At 45.2% G+C, this 18,917-nt stretch overlaps 1 protein-coding gene and 1 long non-coding RNA gene across 2 annotated transcripts in view; one reads left to right on the plus strand and one right to left on the minus strand.

Moving 5' to 3' along the window:
• Nucleotides 1-18,917, plus strand: part of KCNIP1 (potassium voltage-gated channel interacting protein 1) — a 423,562-nt gene that overhangs the window by 118,840 nt on the left and 285,805 nt on the right. The gene's annotated exons all lie outside the window — the stretch shown is intronic.
• On the minus strand, nucleotides 10,612-18,519 carry LOC138421655 (uncharacterized). The gene is made up of 3 exons (XR_011249576.1): nucleotides 17,969-18,519; nucleotides 11,448-11,649; nucleotides 10,612-10,699 (listed from the first exon to the last, which is right to left on the minus strand). It is a non-coding gene; the product is annotated as an uncharacterized lncRNA (long non-coding RNA).

Below are 18,917 nucleotides of genomic sequence, written 5' to 3' on the forward strand. Positions count from 1 at the left end.
CTGCAGATCAGGACAAAGCAGAGCTGAGTGGGTTTGGTAGCACAGAAGCCATCCATATTCTGGCGAAGTACCATTTTTGTGCGACGAGGGGCTTTGTGGAGTGAGTAGGAGAGGAGTGGAGACAATTAGGCAACTGACTCTGGAGAGGAATTTGTCCATGACCTGGAGGAGAGAGATGAAAAGGAAAAGTTGTTATCTTTGTCTTTATAAGAGGCACAAACATGTTTCGAAGATATATCATTAAGTGAAAAAGCAATGCAAGATATCGGCAGAAAAACCTGCGTAAAAACAGTGGTGGAGAAGGGGAGATTATATGAGTATGCAAAGGACGCTTCTGGGAGGATACACAAGAAACCAGTAAAGATGGTTACCTGGGGGATGAGCCTAGGGACTTCACCTCTTCTTTCTATATAGATTGAGTTTTTAATCATAACCGTATTTTTAATAATAAAAATCTATTAATTTGACCCCCTCAAGGGAAGCTTTGGGGCATTGAATATAGTACTCAAAGGCTGGTTTTTAAAATTAATATTCAATTTAATAAAGTTACAAATTCATATGGATTCAGGTTCTTCCATAAGCTTTAAAGTTCAGTTTACCAATTTTATTATTTATTTATAAGTCTAGCAAATTTTAACAATCACTTTTTAAGAGGACCTTTGAGAAATGTTTCTTCTCATTTACAAATGTGTTTAATTAAATTGCTTTAAACATTGTAAACTGCATTTATAGATTTAATATATTTGAATCTTTTAAGTACTTCAATTGTCTACCAAACCTTTTCAAATATTCAAGTAACAGCTATTAATCCAATTCATTAAACTTATAAATATGGTAAAGACTATTTTCTTTTATAGGTTCCAGTACTTATTTAAACTGAGTAAGCTTTCAACTTAAAATCGGAATTCTAAATCAATTGCTCAATTAAGCATTTTACATCATAATGGAAAAGTTCATTCAGGATTCCACAAAGCCATATTTTCTTAAACATCACAAGTATATAGATACAACTTATTTCAAAGCACAAACATTTTAATACAAAGGGTTTGATCCTTTCTATATTTCTGTACTTAATGCTGAATTTTCTGAGTATTAAGATTCAGCTCTTCCTGGGCCTGTAGCTTCTAACAGACCATAAAACTCTTTTTCTAGGGTGTACAGCTGGACTGAATTTCCCAGCTCCCTTGAGTTTAGGGATGGTCGTGAGACTGAATTCTAACCAATTTGAATGTAAGAGAAAGTCAGCTAAGGACCTTCTAAGTCTGGCCCATAAAAACCTCCCTGTGTATCCTTGTCCCTGTAGACACATTGCCCTAAGAAGTGCAAATCAGCTCATTCTTTTCATCTTTTCTGGTTCCCTTGTTAATAAGACTATGAAAACTTAAACTTATGCTCAAGATCAATTCATCTGATGGACCTCAGTCAGTCAGTTCAGTTGCTCAGTCGTGTCCAATTCTTTGTGACCCCATGGATTGCAGCACGCCAGGCCTCCCTGTCCATCACCAACTCCCGGAGTTCACTCAAACTCATGTCTTGAGTCGGTGATGCCATCCAATCATCTCATCCTCTGTCGTCCCCTTCTCCTCTCGCCTTCAATCTTTCCCAGCATCAGGGTCTTTTCTAATAAGTCAGTTCTTTGCATCAGGTGGCCAAAGTGTTGGAACTTCAGCTTCAACATCAGTCCTTCCAATGAACATTCAGGACTGATTTCCTTTAGGCTGGACTGGTTGGATCTCCTTGCAGTCCAAGGGACTCTCAAGAGTCTTCTCCAACACCACAGTTTAAAAGCATCAATTCTTTGGCGCTCAGCTTTCTTTATAGTCTAACTCTCACATCCACATATGACTACTGGAAAAACCGTAGCCTTGACTAGACGGACCTTTGTTGGCAAAGTAATGTCTCTGCTTTTTAATATGATGTCTAGGTTGGTCATAACTTTCCTTCCAAGGAGTAAGCGTCTTTTAATTTCATGGCTGCAGTCACCATCTGCAGTGATTTTGGAGCCCCCCAAAATAAAGTCAGTCACTCTTTCCACTGTTTCTCCATCTATTTGCCATGACATGATGGGACCAGATGCCATGATCTTCGTTTTCTGAATGTTGAGCTTTAAGCCAACTTTTTCACTCCCCTCTTTCACTTTTATCAAGACGCTCTTTAATTCTTCTTCACTTTCTGCCATATCTGAGGTGATTGATATTTCTCCCAGCAATCTTGATTCCAGCTTGTGTTTCTTCCAGTCCAGCATTTCTCATGATGTACTCTGCATAGAAGTTAAATAAGCAGGGTGACAATATACAGCCTTGACACACTCCTTTTCCTATTTGGAACCAGTCTGCTGTTCCATGTGTAGTTCTAACTGTTGCTTCCTGACCTGCATACAAATTTCTCAAGAGGCAGGTCAGGTGGTCTGGTATTCCCATCTCTTGAAGAATTTTCCACGGTTTGTTGTGATCCACAGTCAAAGGCTTTGTCATAGTCAATAAAGCAGAAATAGATGTTTTTCTGGAACTCTCTTGCTTTTTCCATGATCCAGCGGATGTTGGCAATTTGATCTCTGGTTCCTTTCCTTTTCTAAATTCAGCTTGAACATCTGGAAGTTTATGGTTGACATATTGCTGAAGCCTGGTTTGGAGAATTTTAAGCATTACTTTACTAGCGTGTGAGATGAGTGCAATTGCGAGGAAGCTTGAGCATTCTTTGGCATTGCCTTTCTTAGGAATTGGAATGAAAACTGATCTTTTCTAGTCCTGTGGCCACTGCTGAGTTTTACAAATTTGCTGGCATATTGAGTGCAGCACTTTCACAGCATCACCTTTCAGGATTTGAAATAGCTCAACTGGAATTACAGCACCTCCACTAGCTTTTTCATAGTTATGCTTCCTAAGGCCCACTTGACTTCACATTCCAGGATGTCCAGCTCTAGGTGAGTGATCACAACATCATAATTATCTGGGTCGTGAAGATCTTTTTTGTACAGTTCTTCTGTGTATTCTTGCCACCTCTTCTTAATATTTTCTGCTTCTGTTAGGTTCCTACCATTTCTGTCCTTTATTGAGCCCATCTTTGCATGAAATGTTCCCTTGGTATCTCTAATTTTCTTGAAGAGATCTCTAGTCTTTCCCATTCTATTGTCTTCCTCTATTTCTTTCCACTGATCACTGAGGAAGGCCTTCTTATCTCTCCTTGCTATTCTTTGGAACTCTGCATTCAAATGGGTATATCTTCCCTTTTCTCCTTTGCTTTTCACTTCTTTTCTTTTCACAGCTATTTGTAAGCCCTCCTCAGACAGCCATTTGGCTTTTTTGCGTTTCCTTTCCTTGGAGATGGTCTTGATCCCTGTCTGCTGTACAATGTCATGAACCTCTGTCCACAGTTCATCAAGCACTCTGTCTATCAGATCTAGTCCCTTAAATCTATTTCTCACTTCCACTGTATAGTCATAAGGGATTTTATTTAGGTCATACCTGAATGGTCTAGTGGTTTTCCCTACTTTGTTCAATTTAAGTCTGAATTTGGCAATAAGGAGTTCATGATCTGAGCCACAGTCAGCTCCCAGTCTTGATTTTGCTGGTTGTATAGAGCTTCTCCATCTTTGGCTGCAAAGAATATAATCAATCTGATTTCAATGTTGGCCATCTGGTGATGTCCATGTGTAGAGTCTTCTCTTGTGTTGTTGGAAGAGGGTGTTTGCTATGACCAGTGCATTCTCTTGGCAGAACTCTATTAGCCTTTGCCCTGCTTCATTCTGTATTCCAAGGCCAAATTTGCCTGTTACTCCAGGTGTTTCTTGACTTGCTACTTTTGCATTCCATTCCCCTATAATGAAAAGAACATCTTTTGGGGGTGTTAATTCTAGAAGGTCTTAGGTCTTCATGGAACCGTTCAACTTCAGCTTCTTCAGCATTACTGGTCAGGGCATAGACTCGGATTACCATGATATTGAATGGTTTGTCTTGGAAATGAACAGAGATCATTTGTCGTTTTTGAGACTGCATCCAAGTACTGCATTTCAGGCTCCTTTGTTGAGTATGATGGCTACTCCATTTCTTCTAAGGGCTTCTTGCCCACAGTAGTAGATATAATGGTCATCTGAATTCATCTTTCAGTGTCTTATCTTTTTGCCTTTTCATACTGTTCATGGGGTTCTCAAGGCAAGAATACTGAAGTGGTTTGCCATTCCTTTCTCCAGTGGACCACTTTTTGTCAGAACTCTCCACCATGACCCATCTGTCTTGGGTGGCCCTACATGGCATGGCTCATAGTTTCATTGAGTTAGACAAGGCTGTGGTCCATGTGATTAGATTGGTTAGTTTTTGGTGACTGATGGACCTAGACATTATTAAACTAAGTGAACAGCAAGGCATATACATATGATATCACTGATATGTGGAATCTAAAATATGGCACAAATGATAATTATAATATATAGTAGAACTATATGTGACTTTGTTTCGTATTTTCCAAGTCTGCGGTAAATGTTTTATCATACTTTCATAATTTGAAAGAGGGAAAAAATAAAATATGACACATATGAGCTATCTGTGATCCAGAGACAGACTCACGGACGTAGAGAACAGACTTGTGTTTGCTGGGGGTGGGGGGTGTGGGGGACGGATTGGGAGTTTAGGGTTAGTAGATGAAAACTAGTATATAGAGAATGGTTAGACAACAAGATCCTACTGGATAGCACAGAAAACTATTTTCAATAATCTGCGATAAATCATATGGAAAATAATATAGAAAAGAGAATGTAGGGGCTTCCCTGGTGGTATAGCGGTTAAGAATCTCCCTTGCAATGCAGGGGACAAGGGCTGGATCCCTGTGGGAAAGATCTCAAATGCCTCGGAGCAACTAAGCCCAGGTGACACAGCTGCTGAGCCTGAGAGCTGGAGCCCAGGAGCAGCAACGGGTGAGCCCGGATGCAGCAGCTAGGGAAGCCTGGACACCCGAGAGCCTGTGCGCCACCGTGAGAGGGGCAGCTGCGGTGAGAAGCCTGTGCGCCGCAGCTGGAGAGCAGCCCCCGCGCTCGGCAACTAGAGAAAGCCCACGTGCGGCAGCAAAGACCAGGTCAGCCAAATAAACAAGTAAACACCCTGAGAGAGAGAGAGAATGTGCCTATGTATGTAGCTGGTGTATATATGTAACATATGTATATATATATGATCACTTTGCTGTACAGCAGAAATTAACACAGCATTGTAAATCAGTGAAGTCACACACATTTTCCTAGAGAACCTGACTCCCCGTTTTTTAATTCTGAAAGGTAAAGCCCATACTAGCCCATTTTGGATGATCTCTCTTGGTCCCAGTGACTTTCATCTTGCACTTTACACCTTTCTGAACTATTCTTTTAAGTAAGTTTTAAGTATGAGCATGAATTACGTCTATACAGGAAAAACTATGTAACTTTAAAATATATCGCCATCTGAATGCTGACGCAGCAGCACTCACTGAGTTGTGTCTGAAGATGATACTGCTAACTTTCATCACTTCAGGAAACCCATCACTGCATCTGACCTCGATGTCTCCCATCCCTCCCCATCTCCCTCATCCTTCCTGTCCCACTTCTACAACTGATGCTCTACGATCTTAATTTCCCCTTATTTTTAGCATTTTCTGAAATGCATTTTCCCATCTCACATGCGTATGCCAGCTTGAACTCAGGCCGTGTCCTCTATGACTGCATTTCCTCTTGGTGCCCCCCAGAGAGTAACCCCTCTAGTCACTGTGCTGCGCAAGCCAGGGTTGACACTGCCTTCCTTCTTCTGACCCACATCTCATCTGTCACTATGTCCTGTTCATTTCTGACTCATGAATATCTCTTAACCTTTCCTACTTGTCTCCATCTCCATTCGAACCACCTCAGTCACAGCTGCCACTCTTGTCTGGACTGCTGCAAGGGCCATCTCACTGGTCTCCCACACCTGTCCTGCAAACCCCACGGCTTGTCCTCCAAAACACAGTTCACAAAACTCAAGGCTCATCACTCTGTCCATCCCTTCTGAGACCCTTCAGTGGTTAAATGTGAACTTTAAGGTAAAAAAATCCAAAATTCATCATGTGACTTTCCTGAAATTCATAATGAGCCCTGCCTGATTCTCCTGCTGCTTTCTCCTATTCCTCATGCCCCAGACAGTGGTATTCTTTCAATGGCAGGCATAGGCCATCTCTCTCCCTCTTGGGACCTTGCACGTGTTCTAGAATATTCTCTCACTGTGCTTTCATACCTGTTGAATAGAAAATTCCTATCATTTCTCAGATTCCAATTCAGAAAACCTTCCTGACCCTTCAAGTCCAGGCAAAATTCGGAGCAGTAGTTCCATTTCTAACTATACACGTATTAGTGTGGTGGTTTGATCACCCTGTCTCTCCAGGGAACTGTAAAGCCCTTCAAGGTCAAAGCTACGTATTCCTTGTTATTTCATTGTCCCCAGAACCTAGCATAGTGCTAGGTACACAGCAGGTGCTCAAAAAGTAGCTATTGAATAGCAATGCTATGGAGCCTAATGTTCACGTCCCCCAGCGTCCCTAGATGGAGAAATTTCTTTGACAAATAAAAGCTTGAAGAAGCCCTGCTACTTCCAAGGAACTAATACAGAGAAGGAAGCAAGGGAAGGAGGAGGCGGAGAGGAAGAGGAAAATGTCTGGGTTGGTTCATGGACGCAAACCAACGCATTGCTTTCCGAGTGTGCTTGTTTTGGTGCATAAGAACGCGAGCCAGCTTTATGAGCACGTGCATCCCCTCCCTCTTGCGTCTCCCTCCCAGCCACCCCCAGGGTCATCACTGAGCGCCAAGCTGAGCTCCCTGCGCTTCCCCGCAGTTTCACACCTGCTAGCGTATGTACTCATACCCCTCTTTTATAGGTGCATGAGGGACGGGGAGAGGCTCAGAGAGGTAAGCTACCCCGTTAGCAGCGGCCCGGCTGGGCTCTGAAGTCTGTCCTGACAGGCGCCTCTCGGCACACCAGCCCGCCGCCCCCAGGGCCTGGCCGGAGGCCGGAGCGGGAAGGCGGGCGGCCTGGCCCTGCGCCGCCGGGCGGGGGCGCTCCGGCCTCCTCCCGCTCCTCCACCCGCGGCTTCTCTGCACCCTTGCTTCCCGGCCAGATACCGCTTCCCCAGAACCCACTCGTTTATCACCTTTTGATGAGCTCCGCCAGGCAGGCCATGTCAGGAAATTTCTTGGTGTTCGCTTTAATAAAACTTAATTATTAAGACAGCCTCACAAGTCATAATACATTTAGTGGCTCATTTTTCACTCTTTGTTGGAGGCCTCCTGGCAGCCAGGTGGGAGGAGAGGAGGCTGTGCGGCGGGAAGTATCAGCGCCTGTCCAGGCCCCCAGGGGAGCTGGGGTGTGGGCGTGGGTTCCTGACCCTCTCTCCACCCGCTCGGCCTTGACCCTTCACATCCGGGGGCGGGGCTGAACGAGCCGCAAACGTCGGGTCAGGAAGACCTAGACGAAGCCCTGCCTCTGCTTCAGACTGCCAGGCAGATCTCCAGGAAGGCATACAGTCCCTCTGGGCCTCAGTCTTCTCACCTGCAAAATGGGAATGGTTTCAGCCCAGACCTGAAAGAGTCACTGTGAGAGGGAGAGGCGAGCTCATAGAAGGGGAGGCCCCCAGCAGGCTGATGGGGACAGAACACAGCGGGGAAACAGGCCATGGAGCCGTCTACCCCACTGGCCTGTGAGTCAGCCAACTCGGGTAAGGAACGGGGTGAAATTGTAGGTCCCCATAGTCATAGTGACAACTGACATCTATTCAGTGCTTTGTATATTCCAAAGCCCTTATGGGTACAAGTTCACTGACTTTTCACAACAGATGCTCCTAGCATTATACAGCTGATACTAGTAGTATCCCTATTTTACAGATGAGAAAACAGAAATAAGGAAGCAAAAGCACCGCGCCCAGAGTTACTAAGTTAGTTAGCGGTGGAGCCATATTTAAGTTCTGGCTGACTCTACAGAGTTCAGCTTCCTATAGATAAGGTCAGCGTCCTGGGGAAAACAGGGAGAGACCAGGTACTTTGAATAAGCAGTGACCTCACCCAGAAGTCGAGGGAAACACGGAGATTCAGCTGAGCACCGAGGTCCCTGGCAACGGTGTGGCGGATGAGGGCACGTCTGTGGTGCTCTCAAGTGAGATGGGCTGCACTCTTGTCCCTCATCCACAAAGCCCATGACGGCCACACGGTCTGGCACCTTTGTTGATTCGCTGCCTCCCGCCCCATATCAGGGGGTAAGCAACGAGATAGAGTCATGCTGGTTTGGCTGACACAGGGCTTGTTGCTGTTGAGTCTCTCAGTCATGTCTGACTCTTTGTGACCCCCAGGGACTGCAACACGCCAGGCTTCCCTGTCCTTCACTATTTCCCAGAGGTTACCCAAACTCATGTCCATTGAGTCAGTGATGCCATGCAACCATCTTATCCTCTGTCAGCCCCTGCTTCTCCTGCCTTCAATCTTTCCCAGCATCAGGGTCTTTTCCAACGAGCTGGCTCTTTGCATCAGGTGGCCAAATATTGGAACTTCAGCTTCGGCATCAGTCCTTCCAATAAATATTCGGAGTTGATTTCCTTTAGGATTGACTGGTTTGATCTTGCAGTCCAAGGGACTCACAAGACACAAGGCTAGGATAAGGCATATTAACTTTAAAATATAATTATAGTGCATGGGACCAGAAGGAGGGAAGTCAGCTTCCATTCATGGAACACTTACTAAGTGCCCCATCTTGCTTCATGCTTTACATGCATCATGTCTGATTCTCACAAGACTCCGCTGGGCTCAGTGTTAGCATTTCTATTTTGCTGATGAAGAGACGGGCTCAGAGAGCACAAAGCCACACAGCCAGTTAACAGCAGTACTGGGAGATGAGCCAGCTCTGACCACCTCAAAGCCTTTTTCCTCCACCGCTCTGCTTCTCTCTGTATCAAATCCATTTCCAGACATTCACCCCAGACTCACACTGACCACCTGCTGGGTGCCAGCCACCGGCCTAAGTGCTTTCTGTACATGCTGGTCTGCTTCCTTCTGTCTGGGAAGAGGAGAGTCTCTGTCGGGGTGATCTTCCCAGACTCCCATCTGAGACCCAGAGAGGCGGCCTCCCACATGCTGTCCCAGGAACAAGCTGGCAGCTTTTCTTAGGTCTTTCTAAGTTAAGAGTCCTCATGGCTGGTAAGACAAGGAAATAGGGGAGATAAAAATAACAAAACAAAAGGAGAAAGTCGCAAAGTTCCAAGAAGTCTCAAAATATCTTTCTGTTCCGGATACTTCTCCTCACACAACTGGCGCAAGGGCCCCTTTGCAAAAGTTCTTATCCACAGAGTTTCAAGGGCCCTGAAAAAATGCCGGCGTGTGCGCACACTTGATAATTTACCCTGCTTCCTCTTCCTCCCTCCCTTTCCCGCTGCTCCCTTGCTAAGGGATCCAAATTCATTTAGGAATTCACCCCCCAGGAAAGCTGACTCTCCTCTCAGCTCAGGATCAAAACCTGAATGGTTCAATAGCCCTCAACTTCAATGATAAGTTTAGGGGTTGCATGGGGCCCATGCTTTCTGGGGTCAAGGGGATGATGTCATGATTATCGGGCTGGTTTTGGTTTAAGCTTGCTTTTAATTTGCAGTTCCAAGTTTTTGGATGATCATATTTCTGATTAATTACATTAACAGATGAAGAAGTATCACACTAGGTCCACCCTCCCAGGCCCCGTGAGAATGAACAGATTCTGTTTCTCTAAGCTCTGATTTAGTTGTCTTAGTGTCATCCATTATAGGCAGCTGCTTTTTTGTTTCAATCTGGGTTTTTAACCCCGGTTTCATGGCTAGTTAAAGGCATACTGTTGATAACCAATGAATAGAAAAGATTCTCGCTTAGCTTTAAGAAATAGACATGTTGTAATTTGACCTTTCATCCATGGCTTCTAAGTTATTGTTTTGGGATAGTGGTGTGACTCATTGAAATGGTTCCCAGCCTGAAATTTTGCCTGCAGAGGCAATTTTGGTAAATAAAACAACCTGTTTCTGCTGACTTCTGCCTTCAGAAATCTATTCTCAGGGAAAACCATTGTTATCCCACAAATTAACACATCCCTCCCTACTATACAACAAAGAGTCTCAAGTTCCTCAGATTCAGGAAAAACGAAAATATTCTCGTCACGTCCTAGCAGTAATGCTTGACATAAATTATGAAGCTCAGAGACAGTTTTGAATTGCAAAGTATTTTATCATAAATGGCATTCCCTTGGGTTCAGAGATGAAGGTATTTTCTGTATGTTACTAGGGCCTTGTAAATACACTCAGGGATTTCATGCCTACCAGAAAGCAAACATTTCTTCTCATAGGTCTAAGGTATAACCACCTTTGAAAACTCTTTGTCTCATGGACTGGCTCTTAACTGTTTACCTAGTAGCCTGGTTTAGCACCATCAGTGGCTATTAGTCTCCGTTCGTTCACTGAACAGATCTGCTTTCAGCGCTGTCATGCGCAGCCCCCTGCAGGCCCTGGGGAGATAGTGATGAATCCAACACAGACTCCACCCTCAGAGCTCACATCTTCAGAGAACTGTGAATTAATATTTGCAATAGAGTGCTGACCTAAAACAAATAGACTGTCAGACAGTTCTCCAGCAAAGATGGGTTTATTCAGGATCAGCAGAGAACTGCAATCTGGGGTCTGGAACCATGCTGAGCCAAGGGCAAGTTCCCACCTGTCAAGAGAAGGAGAGTACTTTTATGGAAGGGGAAAGGGAAGTTGGGAGGGTTATAAAAATCGAAAGTCTATTGCTTTTCATTGGCTGAATCCCTGCCAAAAAAGAGGAGCCTTTCTTTCTCTCGTTAGAGCCAGCTAACACCACAGGGCATGAGAGCTTCTGGTATCTCAATTAATTAACTGAAATTTCTGTTTATTAATTTTTACAAGAGTTATCTCCGAAACTCCAATAGACATGCATCCATGGAGGACGAGAAAATGTCAGCTTGTGGTGAGGAGGTGCCAGAGAGAGCTTCAGAAGAGAAGGGTCACTGAGGCGGATCTTGGATCTTCATGCCTCCAGGAAGCTTGGAGTAGCAGGTTGAATCCAAGACGCCTACATCAAGGTCTGATGGGCCAGGTTATGCTCGGGGTCTTATTCAAATATACTTTATGGTAGTCACACTTGTTCGATACTTTCTATAAGTTTTTCTTAGTTTTTAGATAATTGTCACAAAGTTTGGCAGTGTGACGGCCAGAGAGATATCACAGATACAGACAGAGGATATGAGATCCTTTAATCTGATTCCTTCAGTGGACAAGGAAATCAGCCCCACTCATGGGGGAAGGAGAAACTTTCCTGGGCATCAAGTCCCATGAGAGCCCCTGCTGCTGATGACGGTCCCAGTGAGGTCCCAGTGAGAGGCTGGTGTGGGTCCCTCCAGCCTCTGGGATGCTCCCCTGTACATTCTCTGAGGGTGTCTTACCTCCTGGGCACTCACAATGACTCCAGAAACTCCCATTCCAGCCCCTGTCTCAGGGTTTACTGCAAGATCTTGCAGCTCCAAGTTCAATCTTCATGCTCAGTTTCCCAGGGGAACCATCTCGCCATCGAGCCCAGTCTTCTATCGTCAGAACAGTCAGCTGCATGTCTAAGTTTCTATGTGAGAATTTTGGCGTCTTGGGTTCCTTTTAAAAAGAACACCCTGTGAGCTCTAAAGTGAAAAAGAAGAGGTTCTTGCAAGGTGTTCGCTTTCAAGATAACCATTCAGTGGGACTTTCAAGGTGAATAAAATGACACTGAAAACTGAACACTTTCTACAGATGAAATGGTAATATGGATCGGAGTTCCACGCACGACTTTTGAGGCAATTAATGAAAAAGAAATGAAAGCAAGGAGTAGGCAGATTTTTCAGGGCATTTGCCCTCGAATGTTTAATCCTCTTTTCTTTGGATTTTGAAATGGAGATTGCAAGTAACCTGTCAAGGAGGCATCAAATCAGAGGATTCCAAAAATGTGTGGTGTTGTCATACAGGAGGCAGGACTTCCGGGGGGACTTCTGGTTGCTAAGAGAACTGGGGGCTTGTTGCCTGCAGGCATTTTGAAGAGGTTACTAGCTGGAGGCACTGAGAAAGAAATGGCCTATTGCTTCCTATAAGATAAAATACTGCTCCTTTGGGTTAAAATTAACAATAATAATAATAACAGTTGTTGCTGTTGTTCAGCTGCTAAATCATGTTGGGCTCTTCACAACCCAATGGGCTGTAGCCTACCAGGATCCTCTGTCCACGGGATTTCCCAGGCAAGACTATTGGCATACTTGCCATTTCCTTCTCCAGAGGATCTTCCCAACCCAGGAATCAAACCCACGTCTCCTGAGCCACCGGGGAAGCCAGTAATAGCACAGTGCTGGGAAAAAAAAGAAGTGAATTTCAGGTTTTGAGAGTGGGGCACTGGCAGAGAGCACTGGAGGCAGTTGGGTGAGACAGGACCCTTGCCTCAGAGACCTCTTTCATCTTCCACGTAAGACTTGGAAAAGCTCCATTGGATCAATTCTTGTCGGACTTGAAGATTTCTCCATTTCTAAAAGTCCCCGTATGAAAATGCACGCATAGCACAGCATGTGCTGTGCTGTGGTTAGTCACTCAGTCACGCCCGACTCTTTGGGACCCCATGGACTGCAGCCCGCCGGGCTTCGCTGTCCGTGGGGATTCTCCAGGCAAGAATACTGAAGTGGGCTGCCATGCCCTCCTCCAGGGGATCTTCCCAACCCAGGGATCAAACCCAGGTCTCCCACATTGCAGGTGGATTCTTTACCATCTGAGCCACCAGGAAAGCCCAAGAATACTGGAGTGAGTAGCCTGTCCCTTCTCCAGGGGATCTTCCCAGCCCAAGAATTGAACTGGGGTCTCCTGCGTTGCAAGCAGATTCTTTAACAGCTGAGCTACCACGGAAGCCCAGAGTACCGCATACTCCAAGGCAAAAATAACTGTCAGTCTCTCCTGTTCTTAGTATGCTTACATAAGGGTAGCATCTTGTTTTTCGGCTCCTTTCATGCCTGTGGGACATTTGTTACCAGCAGGAACACACACACCTCCTTGTTCTTTGTTTAACATTCAACCCTGTGAACCTACTAAATAGTTTTTCTCTTGATGGTCAAACACTATTTACATAATTGGTAAATCAAAACTTATTAAAAATTAAACCAATTACAATTTCTCTTACTTATAAACATCGGTTACAAAATTATTTAACCACACTCTCCAAAAGTTTTAATTAAAACTGTAAGTTTAATGTTCAGACTCTCCTAAAAGCTTCAAACACCTAAAAAGTCAGCTAAGATGCAGAGAAAACATCACAGTGATTGAAAAATACATGCTTACACTTACCCTGAAACTAATTACAAAAGTATACAGACCACATATCATATTTTTCATTAGTTTTATACTTTCCAGAGTTACTTTCTCAGAATTAATATGATAGATTCCTAGGACTAGGTTTTTAAAAAATCCAGTTTCTTCTAGGATTACAGATTTCCTCCAGAACCAAAAGAAAAAGAGCATCATCTCAGGCCAGCAGTTTTGAGGTTACTGATTCTTATTTGGGACCTCAACAGAGTCTTCTAAGATTACTGTACTTAAGAATATAAAAGCCCATTTCTCATAGATCTTTTCTGAACCCAGAGGGTTTTCCTAAAATGTCTTATTTCTTAGGAAACCAGGGATGAATATGAGCAGTTTGGTTTCTTCATAAAGACATTCACCCAATTCAGCATCTCCTACAGGTTATTGGGTTCCTCTTTTTATTGGGCACGACTACTAATTTCTATTTTTTTTTTCACTAAGACTATTAAAGGTATTCAAGATCCACTCTTTCTTCCTTACAAGGAAAGAGAGAAGTGCCAGGATATACTTAATAGAGGAAATAGTATCATTCATATATAATCCAAGGCAGCTATTAAAAATAATGTAAAATGAGACTATCATGCTCACCCTTTCTGTGCAATTTAGGTCAGCCTTTCCCTTTGGAGCTTCATTAGGCACTTATGGCCCGTCACAGATCCCGCACGTTTCCATTTGTGACAGTTATCAGTCTCATCTCATACTCAAAGTGTCAGAGCTGGACAGCTGGGAGCCTCTCTCACCCAGCTCCTGGGTTCCTTCAGAACTGCCCTGTGATACTGGGGAGGGCACTCTTGCTGTCTCCTCCCTGCCTGCCTAAGGCCTCCCTCCAAAGAGCCAGGGTTTCCTTCAGTGGAGAAGAGTCTGCAGACAGCAGCTGGGCATTGGGGGCCACGTGAGAGCTGGTGCTGCTGCTCTGGTCACTGTTGGTGACAGAGGTAGGGAAATGTTTAAAGTCAAGTTCACAGCAGGGCTTCCAATTTAACTTCTTCTTTCCTTTCTTTTTCTCTTTGGCGTGGAGCATTTTTAAAGTTTTTACGGAATTTCTTACAACATATCTGCTATTTTCTGTTTTAGCTCTTTGGCCACAAGGCCTATGGGAACTTAGCTCTCCAACTGGGGACCAAACCTGCACGTCCTTCATGGAAAGACGGTTTTAAGCACCGGACTTTAAAGAAAGATTCCAATTTAATTTTATCTTTGCTTAATTGTGTTTTTCTGATACAAAATTTCAAACATATTTTCTCAATGACACACTTACACAACAGCTTAACCTCTCATCCAAGCTGTAAACTTCACTTCATCTTTGTTTTGTTTTACATTTATTAAGTAAATATATTAAAAAACACTTTGTATTTCTCATTCATCTGTAGCCAGTTCATTGAAGAATGTAGAAGTCAGACCAAATGTACCTTAGTGAAAAATCTATATCTAATCACTTTTAAAGAAGCTTATTCATTTCAGATTTATTACCACAACACAGAGAGATGTTGAGAATAACCCCACCCACCTTCTACAATGATACCAATTTGTAGCTTATTTTCTCGTGGAAAGAAAGGCCTCGTGTGTGATGGGTTGTTTTCTGAGCAGTCCACATGATCATATCTGAACTGCGACTGACATTTCTTGCTTCTGAGCCTGTATTTCTAAATCTTATTCTTTGTTCCTGTGTATAGTGAAGTGACTTCTGGAATCCTGATCCTTTATCATCTGCTAGAGCATTTAGCTCCCCTCCAACTTGGTTAGCAGAATGTTGGTTGTGGTTATGGGATGCTTTGCAATCCATATCTTCCACCAAGTGTGATGTATTGGCATTCTCTCTGATAGCAGTGTAGTAGGCCAGTTGAGAATATAGGAGGTATTAATACCTTTAAAGGAGTTGTTAGCAGGAAGCACTGTTTGGAATCCACTCTGAGAAGGATCTGCCACTTAGCACAAGACACTTCATGTAACACCATCCATCCTCCTATGGTGGTGCCCCACCCAATGTAAACCCAGATATTTCAGGTCAAGTTCACTTTTTTTTTCACAAGTTTAAGGAGGGGTAGACTTTTTGCCAGGGATTATTCAATACTTACCAGTAGAAATAGCAACAATAATTATAGAAATGACCAAATTACTTTAAAGTCTTTTTAAAAATTAATTTATTTATCTGGCTGTGCCAAGTCTTAGCTGCAGCCTGGGGAATCTTAGCTCTTCATTGCAACATGTGGGATTTTTAGCTGCAATGTGTAAACTCTTAGTTGCCACATGTGGGACCTAGTTCCCCAGTCAGGGATTGAACCTGGGCTCCCTGCTTTGGGAACTCAGAGTCTCAGCCCCTGGACCACCAGGGAGGTCCCAATGGCCGACTTTTAAATCCCTATTGCATGTCACGCACTATGTAAGGTTCTTTCCAGCTATTATATCATGCATGCATGCGGGCTCAGTTGCTTAGTCGTGTCTGACCCTTTGTGTGACCCGTTGGACTGTAGCCCACTAGACTTCTCTGTCCATAGAACTGTCCAGGCAAGGATACGGGAGTGGGTTGTCATTGCCTTCTCCAGGGGATCTTCCCATCCCAGGGACTGAACCTGTGTCTCCAGCCAGTCTATCCTCATAAGTGTCACAGGAAATCTATACAATTATTTGTTTTACTTTACCTTTGAAGAAACCAAGCATCAGGTAACTAAAGTAATTTCTCCAGGACTCATGGTTGATGGATGGCAGGGCCCAGAAGCAGGTATATGAGACGCTGATATTTTGAGGCATCACACCCCTGTCAAAAGCCATAGCCCCCAGAGATTCTGATGGAATTTGTTTTTGCTGGTGCTTGAGCATTGATGTCTTAAAAGCCCAAAGAATTCTGGCAGAATTATGAAAGATTTGATCTAGTATGCTATGAGAGTGAAGAATGTACAAGGCCAAGTCTGTCAGAGAGAGGGAGAGAGAGAGGGAGAGATTTAACTCTAACATTATTCCTTCCGAAGCTCTTTTCCACCAGCTACTTTCTCCACCAGTACGGCCCTGGCGACATTCACAGCCATACAGGCAGAGTACTTGTCAGGAGAAGCATTTTGCTACTGCTGTCCCCAGCTCCTTTGTCCTGAGAGATTTTACCTGTAGTCTAATGGTATTTCAAATAGTTCATAACTAGATTCCTTGTGTCTCCTAGAAGTCCTAAGCCTAAATTCTAAATTTAAACTATCATATGGGAGAAATAGCCTTTTTTCACTTGTATCTACTCTAGTCTTTCCAAGCATGAATGGGGTCAAAAGTGGCCCTTCTGCCTGAAAATCTGGACGGTTTGAGCTAAGAGATCTTATCTCTAGGCTTTTGAGATGGTTGTTTATCGGGTACACCTATCCAGGCCCTGAAATTAAGGTGACAGTGGGGTTGGAGCTACCTGGGTTGTGATGGGAATAATCTAGGGTGACCCATGCCAGGGGACCTTCAGACTAAAAGGATGAAAGCCAAAATCCCCACCCAGCAGGAAATGCAACCATTGGGCTCTCTTGTGACCATCACTGGAATATTGCTCAGATCTACCTAAGGTCAGCTTCTGAGCCCCCTCAAAACCGACTGAACCTGCCTCCTCATTTAAGATCATGTCTTTTATCTGCCACACTCCCTTTTACGTCTTTTATCTGCCAGTCCTTCTTGCTTCTCTCTATTTAGAAACATCAAGCTTGTTTTATGGAGTTAGCGTGCAAGGGGAGAGTGCAAATCACTGTATAACTCGGGCAAGTGTCTGTCAATGATGATTTGTGTGGGGCTGTAAGTTTCCAGGGTGATGGTTAGAATGACTCTGGAATCAGACAGACTTGAGTTAAAGCACCAACCTTCTCTTTCTAGTTTGGTCCCTCAGATCAGTTCCTAAATGTCTCTGAGCTTCACTTTCCTTATTTGCAAAATGACTGTTACAATAATAGCTTCAGCATCACTAGACACCAAAAAGTCACAATTTGGTTCACAGAGTGTTAGTTAGGCTTCCCTGGTAGCTCAGTGGGTAAAGAGTCTGCCTGCAATGTAGGAGACCTGGGTTCAGTTCCTGGGTGGGGAAGATCTCCTGGATAAGGAAACGGCAACCCATTCCAGTATTCTTGCCTGGAGAATCCCATGGACAGAGGAGCATGGTGGGCTCCAGTACACAGGGTTGCAAGTGTCGGACACAACTTAGTGACTAAACCACCACCACCATTCTGTAAATGCTTGTTAAGAAGGTACCGTGATGCTAAAAATACAACCATCCTTCACCATCCTTCAGTCTATTGGACATGAGAGATGTTACCGATAAAGAGAACACCTCACCAATAAATGAAATACTCTGACTCTGGGAATGCAGTGAAGTAGAGGTTGGTGGCACTAAGACAGCTTGCAATAGGGGTTGAGTTACGACCCGAAGGAAGGGCAACCATTTTCCACCTCATCACTTTGCTTGCAAGAGAAACAAAAGCTCTTAGACAAGTTTCTGGGCGTCGGGGAAAAGGATCCTGGAAGAGGCAACAGGGAAGCGCTGACTCCAAGCCGGCCACGGCCACAGACCAGTCGGCGCTAAGCTGCCTCCCCCCACTGCCCTGCGGCCACTGGGAGGGGCACCCCCGACAGGCCCGACAAACTCACTCACCCGAATGTCTCCTTCCACGAAGAGCTCCTTAGGCCTGTGCCCACGGCCCCCGCGGTGTTCTGAAGGTGAAGTCATGCCGAGCGTTCGGCCTTGGATCCCCAGGGGGTGTGGCAGCCACATGAGTCACCTTATAAATATAGTGCGTTTCCCCAGGGGGGGTGGTGGGCGGAGGCACTTGTGGAACTCACTCTGCTCTAATAGACCATTTAGAGCTTGTCATTTATCAGAGAGCGAAAACAAGCGAGGCGGGCACGCTGCCCCTCCCCGAGCCTTGGCGGGCCGCCTCCACCGTGAGTGTTTGCAGGAGGCTGGCAAGAACGGGAGGGAGGTTAGGGAGGGAGGTTACGGAGGCAGGGTACCCCCTCGCCCTGGCCCCCTCCCTCCGGCTCACTCGCCCTCTTCCCTGCTCGCCCGCTTCTCTGCTCTCTTCATCCCGGCTCCCAGCTCTGTCTGCCCGTTGCTCTCCCCCCTCCTTCTCCCTCTCTGCGCTCCTCCCCTCCTCTCCCGTTGCTCTCCCTCCTCCTTTCCCTCTCTGTGCTCCTCCCCTCCTCTCTTCCTGTCCCTCCTCCTTTCCCTCTCTGTGCTCCTCCCCTCCTCTCCCGTTGCTCTCCCTCCTCCTCCTCCCTCTCTGCTCCTCCCCTCCTCTCCCGTTGCTCTCCCTCCTCCTTTCCCTCTCTGTGCTCCTCCCCTCCTCTCTTCCTCTCCCTCCTCCTTTCCCTCTCTGTGCTCCTCCCCTCCTCTCCTGTTGCTCTCCCTCCTCCTTTCCCTCTCTGTGCTCCTCCCCTCCTCTCTTCCTCTCCCTCCTCCTTTCCCTCTCTGTGCTCCTCCCCTCCTCTCCCGTTGCTCTCCCTCCTCCTTCTCCCTCTCTGTGCTCCTCCCCTCCTCTCTTCCTCTCCCTCGCTGGTATCACTCAGCTGGGCTCCTTGCTCTGTCTGGCTCCTTGATCTCT

This window comes from Ovis canadensis, chromosome 16 (assembly GCF_042477335.2).
Source record: "Ovis canadensis isolate MfBH-ARS-UI-01 breed Bighorn chromosome 16, ARS-UI_OviCan_v2, whole genome shotgun sequence".
Classification (NCBI taxonomy): domain Eukaryota; kingdom Metazoa; phylum Chordata; class Mammalia; order Artiodactyla; family Bovidae; genus Ovis; species Ovis canadensis.